General features: G+C 38.1%; 1 long non-coding RNA gene across 1 annotated transcript; it reads left to right on the forward strand.

The window, feature by feature from the left end:
- Window positions 1-4,108: 4,108 nt before the first annotated feature.
- LOC147826613 (uncharacterized) lies at window positions 4,109-15,878 on the forward strand. The gene is made up of 3 exons (XR_015438972.1): window positions 4,109-4,415; window positions 13,008-13,189; window positions 13,710-15,878. It is a non-coding gene; the product is annotated as an uncharacterized LOC147826613 (long non-coding RNA).
- The last annotated feature ends 607 nt before the right edge of the window (window positions 15,879-16,485 follow it).

A 16,485-nucleotide genomic window follows, 5' to 3' on the forward strand; every position in this document is an offset into this window, starting at 1 on the left:
ACTTAAAGACACTGTATTTCAATAAAATTGAATACAGTTGAGGAAAAGCATGCAAAGTACAGCATTTGAAAAGCTGAATGAGTTAATATTTCTGAGTTATTTGTCACTGGATTTTGTGAGTCTAAAGTAATACGTCAAATAATATTTTCATAACAGAACAAAAAAGCAGTGGGTAACTTTTTAAAGAGACTCATCTATTGAAGTTTCACCTAGAAATTTGCAAATGAACATACGAATAAACCCCACAATATTCTTACACTATTTAGTCAGATTTATTTGAAATTAATCTCTTCAATTACCCCATCATTCTGTCCTGGAATAGGTTTTTTCTTTCTTTTTTTTTTTTCAAAATCACTTTTCTGTTAGATGAGTGGCTTAATTTTAAGAATTTTATGAAAGTTAAATTTTTAAAATTAAGCTTTTCATCTTTTGCAATAACCTTGGGGCCATGGAATAAAAATAGGATTGTGGAGGACTATTATAGTTGCTAAACTTCTTTTCCAGAACAAACATTACTATTTAAGGGTCAACACATGAAATTGTAGGGGAGGAATCACAGGGATAAACATAGAAATTGGTAGTAGGCACAGTGATATTGGCCCAAAATGGCTTCCTAGTTTTGAGAAACAATTATTTCCATTTAGTTTGAGCAAGGTATCAGGGATGAGAAACAAATCTACTTGGCTAGGAGAAAGATAGTAGCATAAATTAATATACCAAGAAACTGAATAATGAAACAATATTTCCAATGATGACTTTTTCCTCCAAAGAATATGAGAATTCATAATGAACTTTGAAATTTTTTTATCTAGCACTCTGAGAGGCTAAGGCGGGAGGACTGAAAGTTCAAGCCCAAACTGGGGAACTTAGTAACTTAGTAATTTTTATTCTGAGAACCTGTCTCATAATAAAAAATTTTAAAAAGCTGCAGATATAGCTCCATGGGAAAGCCCTGGTTTCAATCCCCAACAACACCTAACAGTAAAAATACCAAAAAAGAGAGAATGACATTCTTCTACCTACATGGAAGTAACTAAGCTCAAATTAAGTATATCATCATGTATGTGTCTTAATTTCTATCAACATATGAATATTTGTATGCAGACTCATTCTTTGTGTTCAACAAAAAACAGGAAAAAATTAAAATGTTTATCAGATACTCTGAAATAGGCCAATTTACTTTTTTGAAACTTCCGTATTTGTCAGTATCAAATTCATCACTATCAAATTCAAGAATAAAATAGTATTAGAACTTACCAAAGGCCACACAAGCCATTGGGTCTAGCTCAACAAGCAGAAAAAAAAGAAAGCAGAGGGGTGGGTAGAAATCTCCACCTTTCCCTTTAAATAAATATTTTAACATCGCTCTAGAATGAGTCTAATGTAATATGGAAAAGAACTGAGCTCCGGGTATTTCAATAACTTTACAAATATCATGAGACTGGAGACTTATGTACCATTACATATTTTATCCAGATTCTCACATATTCCAGTTCCAAAATCAACAAGTGACAATGAACTCTTCAGTCCATATATTTGTTTATCTTTGCCTACCTGTGAGTGAGTTCTTCCAGATAAAAACATCTGCCTCTCCTGTCCTTATTCTATTACTGTTACCAACTTTCTAATGCTTTTCCAGGCTAAAATTACCCAACTATCTTTAACTCCAAATTCACTTTTATTCATCTAATTCACGCAATAATTTCCAAAGTCCATAAATTTTACTTTGCACACTCTGTTTCCTCCTTTCCATTCCAATTTTTACTGCTTTAGGTGAGGATCCTAAAAATCCCACCTCCAGACTCACTGATGCTTTTCCAACTTGTGTCTCTTTCTTCAGGATCTTCATTTTTAAAGATATTCTGTACCTTTCTGCCTAATTAACTTTCCTTAAGTGTAATTTTCAGCACATCACTTGTGTGTTTGGTAACTTGGAGCTATTCTCAACCTTGCATCTGGGACTTCTGACCTGCGTGACACTGGATGTGTCTCATTCTCTGCTATCAGTTTCAGGCATGAAAATGTGGTCCTTTCACTGTATCATAATCATCTCAGAGTACATTCCCCTAAGTAATTCCTGGTCCTCCTATTATCCACTGCAGTAGTTCTGAACCAGGGCCATGTGTTGCTTCTTCTGCTATAGCACCATCTGCATTCACCTCCTCCCATGCATGCATCCTCTCTACCCTTCCTGTGCCCTTAGAGGATGACATTACACAGAGTGCCACCTGGGCTCCCTCGTCCTCTGGCCTCTCCTAGGCTTAGCAAGTGAAAGCCACTGGCAAAAGATAGGCGGGCAGGATGAGAGGAGTCTGGATATTTTATTCGCCTGACTCTTTCCCTACTTAAGAGTCATATATCTGACAGTAGTTTTTCCCTCTGTGACCTAAGCCTCTTTCAGGAGTCCTAATTGATTCCAGATGTTACTAAATTCTGTCCACTTTCTCCTTAAAAGTAGGCTTCTTGGATTATTTTCTTCACACTTTTGTATTTAGTCCCATCATTAAAGTCTCTTCTTTTGGATTTCTTGCTGGAGCCCTAACTGATGGATCTGAAGAAAGTTGTTTGTTTATTTGTTTTATGTTTTACAAAATACCCATCTCAGAACTCACCCCAGGACAATAAAACTAAAATCACAAGTGTGGGGCTTAGGTAGAAGTACCTTATAAAAGTTCCTGGTAAAATATGAAGTTTAAACACCATTCAAGGATACATGTAAACGGATATGAACCTAATTGACCAGTCAAGCAATGCTACAGGAAAAAAATCACCTAATAACAATAGGCTCCAATAGGCTAACCTAGAATATAATCAAATCTTAGCCAGAGTAGACTTTGCCTCCATTCTGAAAAAAATCCCTCCTAAAAGTAGTCTTAACCCAAGTTAAAAGGAATTGTCTGGAAAGAGATGTTTTAAGAGTTGATGAAATATGTGTAAAAGAGAAGAGATTTCAAGATATCACATACCTCTCAGGCAACTCTTATACCCTAGAATTGCAAATAATCTCAAAGCACAATGTATACAATTTTCCATTGATTATTAATCTCTTACCACTTAACTAGTTACTGTGAATTTTTCACATGCACTCATTACCACTGGTATAAGTGCTAACAATCAGGGAAATGGGCTAATAAGTCAATAACCAAAGGAAATGGAAGAGATACCCATATTGTTTAAGTACACAGGTACTGGTGACATTTGGGGTGAATGCATGGTGGTTAATGCCTTTCACTGTTTATAGAGCTAGGCATTTGGAATGCTTAATTGCCTGGCAGATAACTTCTTCCCTTATAACTGGTTCAATTCCTCTGATCTCAGCTAGAAGGCTGCTCTTTACTGCTGTTGAGAAGCAGTTCCAAATCAGCAAGTCAACCAGTTCTTTTGAAGTTAAAGCCATTTATTCAGTAGTTAGAATACCAACTACAAGCACACAGGGCAGAGTAAATTTGATGTCTAGAACTGATCATTAAAATGTTTTTACTGGATGTGTTCTTCAGTGAATTTGGAAGCATCACTGGTAAAATGAAATGATATATGTGAAGTTGTGGCATCTGCATCATTTATTTACACCAGACCTATATATTGAATAGATGTCTGAAGATTGGATGTTTGATTGCAATTTGTTCTGTCATCATCATCTCTCTCTGTGTTTGGCTTAGGATGGGGACAAGAGAACATGAGAGTGATGAAAGTTCTGAGTAACTTTCCAGAAGTTCACCAACAAATATCACCTTGTTTTTTACTGTTCACAAACAGAACATTATTTGGCTAAAGAGCTGTGTTACTTTAATTTGAAAGCCTAAAAGAGGAGGTGAATATATGTCAGTTTTAGTTATAGTATTCTCCTAGAGTCGAATTAATTTAGTTATGGGATATTTTCTAGGAAAATCAAATCTTGCATAGAGAAAAGCAAGATGATAATGTTTGATTATTTAAGCCTGAAATCTTTAACCTTAGGCAATCTGGTCAAATGTAACAATGCAAAACGCTTCTAAGGAAAAGAGTTATTTTGAATCAAAAAGAATCTTTCCTTGAATATGAAATTTGTAGCTTTATATTTTTAGGACATATGACTTCTTATCAATGTAGCACCTAATGGTGATTTAGCCAGTGGCTCTGAACTGAGTAAAACATTGCTCTATGACGACTTCGGTTCTTCTACTTTTAGCCAGATGTGGAGAGAACGGTGTTCTCTGGCCAATTAGTTTCAAGGTCCAAACTATTAATGTTTAAGGAAGGTTATGTGTCCTGTGGAAATATACTCCTTCATGCTAGACTTGCTGTTTAATACACATGAAGATTGCAAAATCATGTAAAGGAGAGGAGAAAGAAAAGCCCTGCTCAGTCCGGCAGAATGTGTTTATACTACAATCAAGAAATAAGAGCGGCCTCAGAATGAAACAGAATCTCCACAGGTACTGTGGGTCTTGGAAGGGATTGCGTGACTATGTCATTAGAAAACCGTATAATTTTTTTCACTCTTTGAATCCTTTAATGAAAAACTGACTTTTGGCAGAGAGAAGAGTAGGTCTTCTAAACACTAAAAATTCTCTCAGAGGCCTTTCCAAGATGTTTTCAATGGCTCTCTGCCTCTCTCTGGCAGCCCACTCCTCTGTCAGTGTTTGCAGAAGGTCAATAAACCCTGCACAGGCGGGTGCTGGGAGTGCCTGTGTGAGAAAACCTGCCGTTGTTGCGGTAAATGCAGTGTCCACAAATTCATTAGGAATGCATTTGTTCCTGGAAATGCTAGCTATTCCAGTAACCGGCTGCCGCCAATGTTTTTAACCATGTTCCCCACTTTTGTACAGACGTTTACAGGGCAGAAAACCAGCTCTCTGTTCTCACCGCCTGCATCAATTTGTAGTTTGTTACTTGATCAGCTCGTTTTACCTTTTGTCTACTATAAAGGGCAGCCTGGGACACTGTAGTTAAGTCTGGGGCCTTCTTATTATACTTTATGATGAAAAGGGGCTCATTGGGTGAAGAAAAACTCTGAATCTATTTATTCAGCTATAAAGAAAATAATGGGGACCAGGAAGACCTCAAAAATTATAGGTAGTGTGAAAATTAGAGGAAAATAACTTCTGCCTTCCAGATTTTCTCATACACAAGAGTATTGTAGAAAAATTTCATTTTGTGATCCCACTAAAACCTTGAGAATTATTTCACTGGGCATTTCTTCTTTCTTTTTTTCTATTTGAGAAAATAAGAAAATATTTCCATTCTTTTGGACCAACACTTCTGTAAGCTAACCCTTCTGAATGTCAATAATACTAATACTGCTTGGAACTTATAAGAAGAAATTGTAAAAGACAAAATAAAGCAGTGTGCTAAAATGGCCAAGCGTTTACAAGCATGCACACAAATCCAAACACTGCCACCATTCTCCTGATCTGACCACCGAGCTGAGTGGAGAAAACACCAAACAAAAATGGAATCGCTGCTTTTTTTTTCAAAGAAAATTCTGGTCTGGTTTTCTTGAAGCAATGTCATTTTAAGAGGGTGATAGCGGTGAACTTCCTGTGATAACACAAGCTGACACACATGGCCTCTGCTTACTTGTAACGGCATGTTAAAGCTCGTGCGAAGTACGAGACCCCCTCCTATCACGAATGGAACACATCTGTCCAGGAAATACACTTCTCGGTGCCAAAATGCTTTTAGTGTATCTGCCCCCTGAGTGCCCTATCAAGCTACAATTCCCTGTCAGCAAGTTCCTTGTAATTCCTTTCCTTTTATGTTGATGAAAGTCTTGATCTATTATGCCAATATCGCATACTTTCCACAGCGTCCCAGAATCTATTCCTCGGTAATGTGCATAGGAGATCTAGCTCTGTGACTTAGACAACCAACCTCAGTAAGAGCATCGCCCCTTGCAGGAAAGCAGTGGCGACATGCTCAGTCTTCACCGTGTGGCTTAAGTTTTCCTTTGTCGGGGGAAAAACATCAAAAGACCAGTGGTGATAGCAGACAGGAGAGGAGCTAGTACACGGTTTTTAGAGTGAGCCTAGAGCAGTGAAGCAAGCAGGGATGGGCCTCACTCCCTTCCCTTCCTGACCTGGTGGGCTCTAACCATATCCACTGAGCAGGCCTGGAAGTCCCCTGGGTTTCTACTCAGAGTAGAAGCAGCAACAGAGTCTCTCAGTGAAGGAAGGGAAGATTCTACCCTCATTCTTGAGAAAAATCACAGGCCCCCAGGTGGCCTCTTCGCTTGAAGTTACTCTAACTTCTCGAGGCGTGCCATTCATGGTCTCTGCAAGGCAAGCTGAAGTTTTCTCTCACTTGCTCGCTCTCACTCATGCTCTCCCTCTCTTTCTCTGGCACTAGTATCTGAACCCAGGGCCTTCACAGTGAGCTACATCCCCAGCCCCTTTTTATTTTTTGTATTTTGGGTGGGATCTCTCCGAGTCACTGAGGCGCCCCCAGGCTGGGCTCTGACTTGCAATCCTTCTGCCTTAGCCTCCTAGACTTCTGCAGTGATAGGCACGCTCCACCATCCCACCTGGGCAAACTGAATGCTTTTTTAAAAATTATTATTCATTAAGTTTATTGGTACATTTTAGGTTTACAATATGATCACATTCATCATTGGGAATTTGTACCTGTACATGATATATCTTGGTTCTTTTTTTTTTTCCCATTCCTAACCCTCCCTTCAACCCCTCCACCCCTCCCTATTTACAAAGTCTTTGTTTCCGTTGTCTTTCCCTTTTCTCCTATTTTTTGTTTCCCTTCTTTCCTGTCCCCTACCTCTTCCACTTCCCCTTCCCCTTCCCCCTTTGACCTTTTCTTCCTATTTCACATTATCTATTATATATTTTGATCCTTATTTACACTTTCAGTTTCTTATACCAGAAAAACGATTCAGTATTTACACATGTGTGTTCTATTTATTTCACATAAGAGTATGGCTTCAATGTGCATCCATTTAGCTATAAATGTCTCTAGTTTATCATTTTTTATAGCTCAGTAGTACTCTATTTTATATAGGAGTCTTTGGTTTAGGACAATCAAGAGTCATGGGAAGGGACCAATAGTAGAGAAATTATAAACCACACTGATACTCACCCAGAACACAGAATCAGACAGAATGAATCTGATTCAGCAACACACTTAGCTGGAAATCATTTGACTCACTATAGCTGATTTTTGGATATTCCCTAGAGGAATCAACATGTTGTTGGACATTCATACAGAATTTTTTGCATCCTTAGCCTCTGTGATAGGGGTTAAGGTTACAACTAATAACTAATGCATTTCGTACTGCTTTATTTGTGCTAGGCAACATTCTAAGCGCTTTAAACATATTCACCCATTCAGTCTTCACAACAACTTAAACAGGAAGATATCCTCATACTACCAATTTTATATATCAATTAACTGATTCAGAGAAGTTGAATAACTCACTCTAAATTATAGACCTTCTAGGTGGCAGAGTAGTTTCAAACCAGGCAGCCTGGCTCTGAGTCCAGTTGTAATCTCACCTTCCAAGATCATCAAGCACAAATAGAAACACAGTTGGCTAAATGATTACTGAGATCCCGGAAAGGCTGCTGGGTGACAAAACCAAGAGCACAGCCCCTCCACTTCTGCACCCCTGCCCTCTTGTGATTGGGCTCTGCAACACTCCCATGTTCCCCAGCTCTTCCACAACATGGGCTTTGCTGCACACAATCCACCCCTTTGAGCGTGGCCTCTGTTAACTTGCTCATCTTTTGTTCTTGAACTATTTGGTAAAATTAAAGCAAAGCCTCACATTTCCAATTCCCCCGATCGATCCTGTATTTTACATCAAAAACCTACCCTCAAAAAGGTGATACCTTTAAAAGCGGCATTATCATTCAGTCTGCATTATGTTTTCCTCCTCGGATAAGATGGCCCAGTGAAGAACGCTGCTTTCCTGTAAAAGTCCTCAACAGTTCCAAAAGTTTCAAGTCTCATGCCTCTGTGGCTTTCTCAATGAATAATACAGGATTTGCAAGAGACCTTTTGGCCTCCGTATCCCAGGCATCTCCAGAAGAGAATAATAAATCCCACAACACAGATATAATTCAAAGTTTCAACTCCATATTCATATGATGGTTTAATATTTATTGACAAACACTATTTGTTGCAGGCCCAAGTTGGCCAAACATTTGAAGGAATTTCCCCCAGCAGAAATGCTGGTTTATAAAAATAACTTGGCAAATAATTTGTAAGTGATGTTCTTAAGTAATCAGCATGCCATCTAAGGAAATGTTGAAGTTGGTATGCTATTTTAGAGAAGGAGCACACAAGTTTCCAATACAATTTATTATGAGACAAAGGAGTAGGTGGAAAAATCCTTAGTATTATTCTTCGGGTAGATATAACAGATAGAAAAGCACTCCATTTAAAACATGTCATTGCAGGAGTGACTTAATTACTCATTTTGGCTTCTGAATCGTGTGCTCAAGTTCTCTAACCTTTTAGTTAAAAAAACTTTTCAATAGGTACAAAAAGAAAGCCAAGTGAAGAATTAAGTTGACCCCTCTCTCATAAAGGAAGACATAGTTCATTTTCTTTTTGATATGACTCTCATTCTTTCACCTAATTTATTAAATATAAACATATTTATTTAGAAATACACTTTTGTAACTCTGTATATATATATATATATATATATATATGTCTGTATATATATAGATCCATGACTATATCCTGACTACCAGTCCAACCATTGCAATGCAAATAAGCTTTAGTCCCAGACATTAAGAACTTTGTGGTTTAGCTGGAAAAATTAGACATGTCAGAGTACCTCTTACAAAGCAAGTATGGCCTAATTGACAGATGATAATGTCAACTATGTATTTGAAGAAGGAATCATCACGTCTATTTTGAGACACAGAAATGGCTCGTGGAGAGAATGTATTTGAGAAAGGCTCAGATGACGGATAGCAGGAGACCAGGAAAGAGGTCCCTGGGAGGAGAAGAAGAGAACAAGGCAAATACAAGAGGAGAAATGGCTTCCCAACCAATAAGAAAACACAGATTTATAGAAAAAAAAACACCAAAGAGACCAAGTCAGCAGCAGAGAAGAGTGTCCGGAAGGTTAGACTGAGAAAAATGAGTTGAAAATCAAAATGAGGACCCAACTTGTACTTCCTCTCATAAGATAAAGACTGAAGAAGGTAACTGTGTAAACAGAGTTGCCATTCTTGCAAGTATGTCAGGTAGATGGGTGAACCAGAGGAAACACTAGAAGTAACAAAGACCGAGGAAGGGTGGGTGTGTGTGTGTGTGTGAACCTGGGAAAGGAGGTACTAGAAGGAAAAGAGAGAAGTGTGATAGGAGGGAGAGGATTTGAGATTCAGTCCTGATGATGATTTTCCATAATTTCCCATCTGATTAGATTTGTAAACGTGGATTGAGAACATGGAGTTTTTAAAACTTAAGTGTTCGGCCTTGATGAGTAGGAGGAGCATCCTGAGGAGAATCGGGGCCTCAGAAAGAAGAGCCTGATGCTAAGTATCAGGCAGGTTAGCATGTGTGAGGCTGTTGAGCATTCCCTCCACCACCCACAGCATCCTCACCGAAGTAGATTTGCGGCTTGAAATCAAGAGGGCAGACGCATTTTCTATGACCAGGACTCTTACTAAAAATATTCGTTAGGGTTTTTTGTCCCAGATGAAAGTGCTGTTGGGCAAATAGGAGCTTTCAAGTTGAAGGTGCTACTGTTCTTACTTACATGGGTTCTTCTTATTTGAGAGTGATACTTCCTGCGGTGTGAGTGCTCCTCTGATAACGGCAGCACATTCTGATGACCCCTGGACAGACTGAATGGGGAAGCCTCCCAGTCCGGCCTGACAGGCCTCGTGGCTTTCCAAATGAAAGGCAGGGAGAGTGCGGCGTGGTGTGGAGACCCTTTGTCCAGCAGTCTCCACTCCACGTCCAGAGGCAGCTTCATGGCCTCTTGCTGTCCCTGCTGAGGGCTTGAGGGAGGTCACACGGACGCATTCTGTGGCCCATCCCAGACTCGTGTGGCAGAAAGTGCAGGGAAGTTTTTAATCCTACAGGTGTGGTCTGTAACTTCACTGCAGTCCTGCCGCTCACAAATTCATTGCCCCTAAGGTAAGATCACTATTACTTTAAGAATCTAGACTTTGGCAATTAAACCACAGGCAGGAATTAAACTGCAACCTCAACTGATTTTTCGTTTGGTTTCAATTTTTACTTGGCAAAAATTGTATATATTTATGAATCACACCCCGGAATAGCTAAATGAAGCTATTTAGCATATACATTTTTTCTCACATATTTATTTTTTGTGTGATGTGAACACCCAACATCTACTCTGAGCTGGTTTTAAATATACAAATACTTGTATTAACACTATAGTCACAGAAAATCTTTTGAACTTATTCCTCGGGCCCAAAGGAAGTTTTGAGTCCTTTGACCAAAATCTCCCTGATCTCTCGTCCTTCCAGTCTCTGGTGACCAACGTTTTACTCCCCATAGATGAATCTAGTCATCTGCACCAACATGGAAGTGCTACCGGAAATTGTCAGGTAAAATAAGCCACCCACTGGATGACAAATATAGCATACTTCCGATGTGAAATGCAAAAAAGCTAAAATGAATTTTGGGAACCACCAAAATGGATATTCAGGCAGTTGTTTGGAGTCAGGCACCGAGCTACATTCTAATTTTCCTTCCCTCTTGCTATACATCTTAGTTCTTACAAACAAATAAATTTCTAAACATCTCATTTTGGTAATAGATCTAGTGATTCCATTGGTTGATTGGTTGAAAAGTCTAATCAGATGGCTTTTGCTGAGGCACCTGGAGAAACACAGGCACAACCCTGTCCATGGTGTGCTATGTGTAGAGCAAGATTAGGATAAGAAACATGTGTTTTCGTGAGAATATGTTTTTGTCGGCCACCTTGAGCTAGTATTTTCTTAATTGCCCAGGGAATTTTTAAGGCGATGTAGGTTAGCTTATATTTTCTAAATATTATTTTTGTTTCCTTGTTTTATTACTTCCCCTTCTCCTCCCATTCCCAGAACCCCTTCCCATTCCCACAAGTCTACCTCCCTCTTTCCTATCATCTACCTTTTATTTTACTCTTTAAATCATTTATGTTTTTGGTTTCTCCTGTAAGAAAAAGCAAGCGGGTATTTAACCTTCTGTGTCTACTATATTTCCCTTGGCGTTATGGTCACAAGCTGCATTATTTTCCTACACATGATTCTATTAGGACACAGAGATCAGCCCCCTTCTTCAGGAGTAAATATTCCCATTCAGAACTGAAATATTTAAAACAAAGATTCAACCCAGCCCCTGCAGAAGAATGGCCATTATTCCCTCTATGACATCAAAAATAAAACACACCAGGATCTCTGCCCTGCCGATCCACACCCTCTGAATCTTGTTCCTCTGATGCTTTTTTCACACTTAGATACCACGATCAGACCACACCCAAGACCATATCGCTATCTTTAATTATGTCATTGATTATCTTCTAATTAATAGCCTTTTAATTTATTGAGGTTGCACTCAAGCTATTAGCAATTTAATTCAAGTATAAAAACAAAAGCCACTGAATATTCAAGGTGAAAGTCTGGAGTATGTTTTAGGGCTTTTTTAAACATCAATTAAATTTCTAAATGCATTAATTCTCCATTTCACTTAGCATTTACTAACCTAGAGGAGAGAAGGAAACCCCAAGAGGTTTTAATGGGACCAAGAATACACTTAATAAGGCCAGGTTTTGCACAACTAAATCTGCTACCCTCATTGTATACAGTGACAACGTCATAAGTTTAAGAAATCATGAACATTTAAAAAACTAGAGCAATATCCTTTGGTCAGTACCCACAAGTGATTTAAACTGTGTTTTGAGGAAGGCATTTGAGGTTGTTTCTAAGGCTTTCCCAGTTAGATCCAAGTATTTCGCCAGGGAATACACCCCTCCACAGTGTCTGTAGCTCACCAAGCACATTAAACTGACTTTCGCAGTGTGAGCAGGATTTCCCTCACCATGACAAGTATGTTTAGAAACCAAGAAACTTTAGTTTGGCCTTTGAGAAAAATTATTTATAGGAGATGGTTGTAGGGGGTGGAGAAAGCAGCCCTACTTTGCCCAGGAAGGAGGCAAACCTTGCCCAAGGTAGCCTTGTGACATTGCCAGCATAAAAGCATTGTGAAATTCCAAGCGTGTGTTTCTGCAGTGCTATCGGAAAGTACTGGTTACTGCACGAATGCATCACTAGCATGCCTGTCAACTTCCGGATCCATTCCTTCTAACTGCCAGTGCAAGCCAGGCAGGGAGGAGAGGAGAAGAGGTCTACCAATTGATTCTTCTAGTGTTTTCCCTAATGCATAGCTTCTTCCTCTTCAGTTTTTAAGAAATAAAATATAATTTTGCCTTTTCCTAATTAAATAAAGGCACTATAATTTTAAGTATTATTTCAATTTTTGTCCTGTGGGCTGTCAATTGCTTCTGTTCTCTAGCCTTAAGTTTAGAATCACTGATGATTAATGTACATTTTCAAATAATCAACTGACTAACTCACAGTAGCTGAGGGAAATAGGACAAGACTAATAGTAGCCAAGCTCTAAATAAGTCTTTCAAGTAAAAATAGAAAATATGACTCAGAATACAGTACTAGTTCTTCATCTTACAGATGTTCTCAGGCATCCAAGTCAGCTTAGGCTATGATACTGGTAAGTGGGCTACAGGAGTAAAAATTAGGAGAGAATGATAGGATTTCATTTTTTTCAGACTCTCTGTTGGTCTTTTGCTTCACATTAGCTCCTATTTTACAGAATGTATGGAAAGCTCTGCCCACTCATTTCTTAGTTACCTTAATAGTAAGTTTTCAATGAGCTTTAAGTTAGTAATAGAATTGCCTCCTTTTCTTCAAGGCATCCCAGCTTTACAAAACACAGCTCAGGAAACAAGTGCTTCAGTTATTAGCTGAGTGATCAATCACCTCATCAAAAAAACCTTACCCATGACTTCTGTCCCGACACTCCATTCTTAGGGCCAACCAGACAGAAAATATATCCTGCATCTCTGACCATAGGAGGGACAAGACAGAAATGCTGTCATGATATTCATATGCCACCTACTCGGAAGACCAATTGAGAAACTCCATATGGACTCCGGTTTGCCACTAGCCCACAGGATTGAAGTTTCTTCGCTGGTTTAAATTGAGAATTTGGGGTGAGTATAAAACTTTGCAGACATTTATTTTCATCATTCAAGGCAGGTCATTTTCACACTCTTTTTCAACCTACCCAATTCTCTTTTAGTTAACACCTTAGGCAAAGAAAATGCATTCTTTGAAAGCTTAAAAGAAATGAAGACCAGGTATGATAGGAGAAAAAGTACAGCATTGTTAAATATCTCTAAAGTGTTAAATATCTCTAACAAGGGAAAAGAATCTCGTACCTAGTACAAGTCAACAAGAAAGAACCCCTCGCTTACATAGGGGTAGGTTGGCTGAGTTGAATTATCTTAGAGGTCTGAAACCCCTTGCTCTCGCTTCTCAGCACTAGGCAAAACGGCAGGTGGTGCGAGTCCAGCTCCCCAGCAAGTTCCTGTAAACAAAACTACTTATTTATAGAAAGCTTCTCAGTACTGTTTTCAGGAGCTCTGGCAGAATGCAACTTAGAACCACCTATCAACTACAAAGAAAGGCATAAATCGCATCTTTGTAATTTTAATTTTCAATTGGAACCAGGTCATCTGATCCTCTGGATTTGGAGGGCACTCAAAATTATGATTGGCCATGGGTTTAAACAAGCATGGAGATAAGCCCATGAGCTCCTACTTTGGAACAACAACAACAACAAAAATTGGGCTGACATCATGGAACTCTGCCAGCAGACCTAAGCAGAATGTGATTATCTACTTCTCCTTTCTGTTCTTTCTTCTTTCTGGAGGACATCCATGGGAAGCAGCATTGATGGAAGTATATTTGAACCTCTGAATAGAGACACAATACAGAGAACTGGTTTTTTTGAAATACTGAAAGTTCCTCCAAAATATTTGCCTATTTAAAATGTAAGACAAAGTAAAATAGCAATAATCCCAATAGTAACATCTTCCTTTAAAAACATATTTCAGCATACTTTCATTTGTTCTCATAATTCTCCTTATGTGCTGCTGTACACATTAAATTGGCATATATCAGACAGTAACTCCCTTAACTGTTTTAATGTAAGCTTAAATTACATATAGAAAATTGAAGGATAAAATATAGATGCTTAAAAGATGAACATGGCAGTTTTTAATGTAATCACTTCATACAATAAAAATCATTACATAGCTTTAACGCTAAACAAAACCACTTCAGACATTCACCAATTTTTATTCAGCAGCTGTCAAACTCAAGCATGTTAGTTCACCTGAAATAAATACAATTGCAAAGGTACGTAGACATTATCTTACTTTTGGAAACTAAATTTCACCAAAGAGATATGGTGAAGACATCATTAAAGCAGACAAATTTTTCCCATTGCTGGCACAACAGGTACCTGTTGTGTATTTATTGAGTGAATGTATCCCAATATAATAGAAGATATAAGTACTAAACGTAAGTAAACACAATGGAATTTTAGAAAAAGGAGGAATCCTTCTAGCGGATTTATCAGTGAAGAGCTCCTGGAGTTATATGAACTGAGAAGGACGTCAATTAGGTGAAAATTCACAATAGGGCACTGTTTGTTAGGCAGAAATAAGAGAGGAAGCCACTAGAAGAGAGCACAAAAGCAGGACCAGATAGATGAAATAAAATATAGGGTGCAAGTTAAGTGGCAGCCGGGAGACCTATTCAACTTGAGTAGGCAGGGAAGTAATGGGGAAAAGGACTGGAGTCAGATTACAAAAACCTTGGTTTGTGATGTACAGGACCTTAGACCTCACTGTGTGAAACGTTGTCTCCTAGCCTCCCAAGTGTTCTTCCACTAATAGATATTTTGAGCATTCAGCGCAATATATGTATATTTATGTCCAAAAATCTTATGAGACATAGACTAATACAGATATGTATATAGAGATATTACACATAGATATTCGTGTCACACAGCTACAGCAAATTATAAATGCAGTTCATTATTATTATTTTGTGCATATTTGCTTAATATGTGTTATTGGTAGCTCCTGCTGAAGTTTTAATCTCCATGAGAACAGGAAACTTATTCTTTTTCTCTCTATATTGCAAGTGTCTAGTTCAGTACTTGGCACAGAGTAGCCAATTATTAAGCATTTGTTTGATAAAAGAATAAAATAAAAAGTTGGAAGATGGTGGTCAAATGTATGAGGAGGTGAGAATACATCAATTTGGAATTATCAAATCAAACATTCTTTACATTTCTCTCCGGAGACTGGACATCTATCTGCCGCTTTCTTATAAACACCAAACTTCAGTATTGGAATTATCAAAGACAGAATCTATATCAAAGAAAGGATGGAAGAAACAAGACTGCACCATCTTGAAGTGTAATGCTGAAACTTTTTTCAATAGCTTTATTATGGTAGGTACAGTACACTGTATTTAGTATATATAATTGGATCAGTTTGAGAATATGCGTATAGCCACAAAACCAGATCAAGGTAATGGACATATTCATTACTTCCAAAGGTTTCCTTATGCCCCTGTACTTGTATTTGTTTTGTTTTGTTTATGTTTTAATAAAACCACCCAAACTTTCTTAATCTATTCTTTATTTCTGCAAACTAAAGAAATAGCTGATATATTTTAGGCATTTTTTTCCACTGAAGATTGACTAATAAAAGAATGAAGAGTTCTATTTTTAATTTCTTCACATAAAACAAGGTTTCCCAAAGTAAGTTCATTGGAGCTTAGGGGTTCCAAGTAGAATCTTTAGTAACTTGATAAAGTGAGAGCTAAAGAAAAGAATTTGAATGAACTCTTATCTCAACTAGCCATCTCAAATTTTTCTCTTAATATTGATATCTTTTTGTAAGAAACTGTTTGGATAAAAGGGAGAATTTGGATAACTGAAACAATATGTATTTCTTCAACACTGGGAATGGAGTCCAGACCCTTCACTGAGCTACTACTCCAAATCCTTTATTTTTAATTCTTTTATTTTGAGACAGGGTCTAAGTGACTCAGTCCAAGCTCAGGCTGGGCTGGAACTGGTGATGCTCCTCTTTCAGCATCCCAGAGGGCTGGGACTAAAGGCATGTGGCACCATGCTCAGCTAAAACAATATTTTAAAAAAGAAACAGGGATTTAAAGTTGCTTCACACTGTGGCGATCTAATAGAGCTAATTAATAATCCACAAAACCCCGAGTTTTAGTAATTTTGTCCCATTATTTTGCATGCCTATTTTTTAATCTATAGCAGTGCTGATGAATCCAGAGTTAAAAAAAATAAAACTAACATCCTAAACAAAGGCTAGCTTTATCCTGAAATAGTTTGGTGGTTATCCCTTGTTTGCCTTCACAGACCCACCTCTCCCTTTCTCTTCTCTAGTGACAGGGAGAC

This window comes from Heterocephalus glaber, unplaced genomic scaffold (assembly GCF_053883595.1).
Source record: "Heterocephalus glaber isolate CG9 unplaced genomic scaffold, H.glaber_assembly_v1.0 deba00001465, whole genome shotgun sequence".
NCBI classification, from domain to species: Eukaryota; Metazoa; Chordata; class Mammalia; order Rodentia; family Bathyergidae; genus Heterocephalus; species Heterocephalus glaber.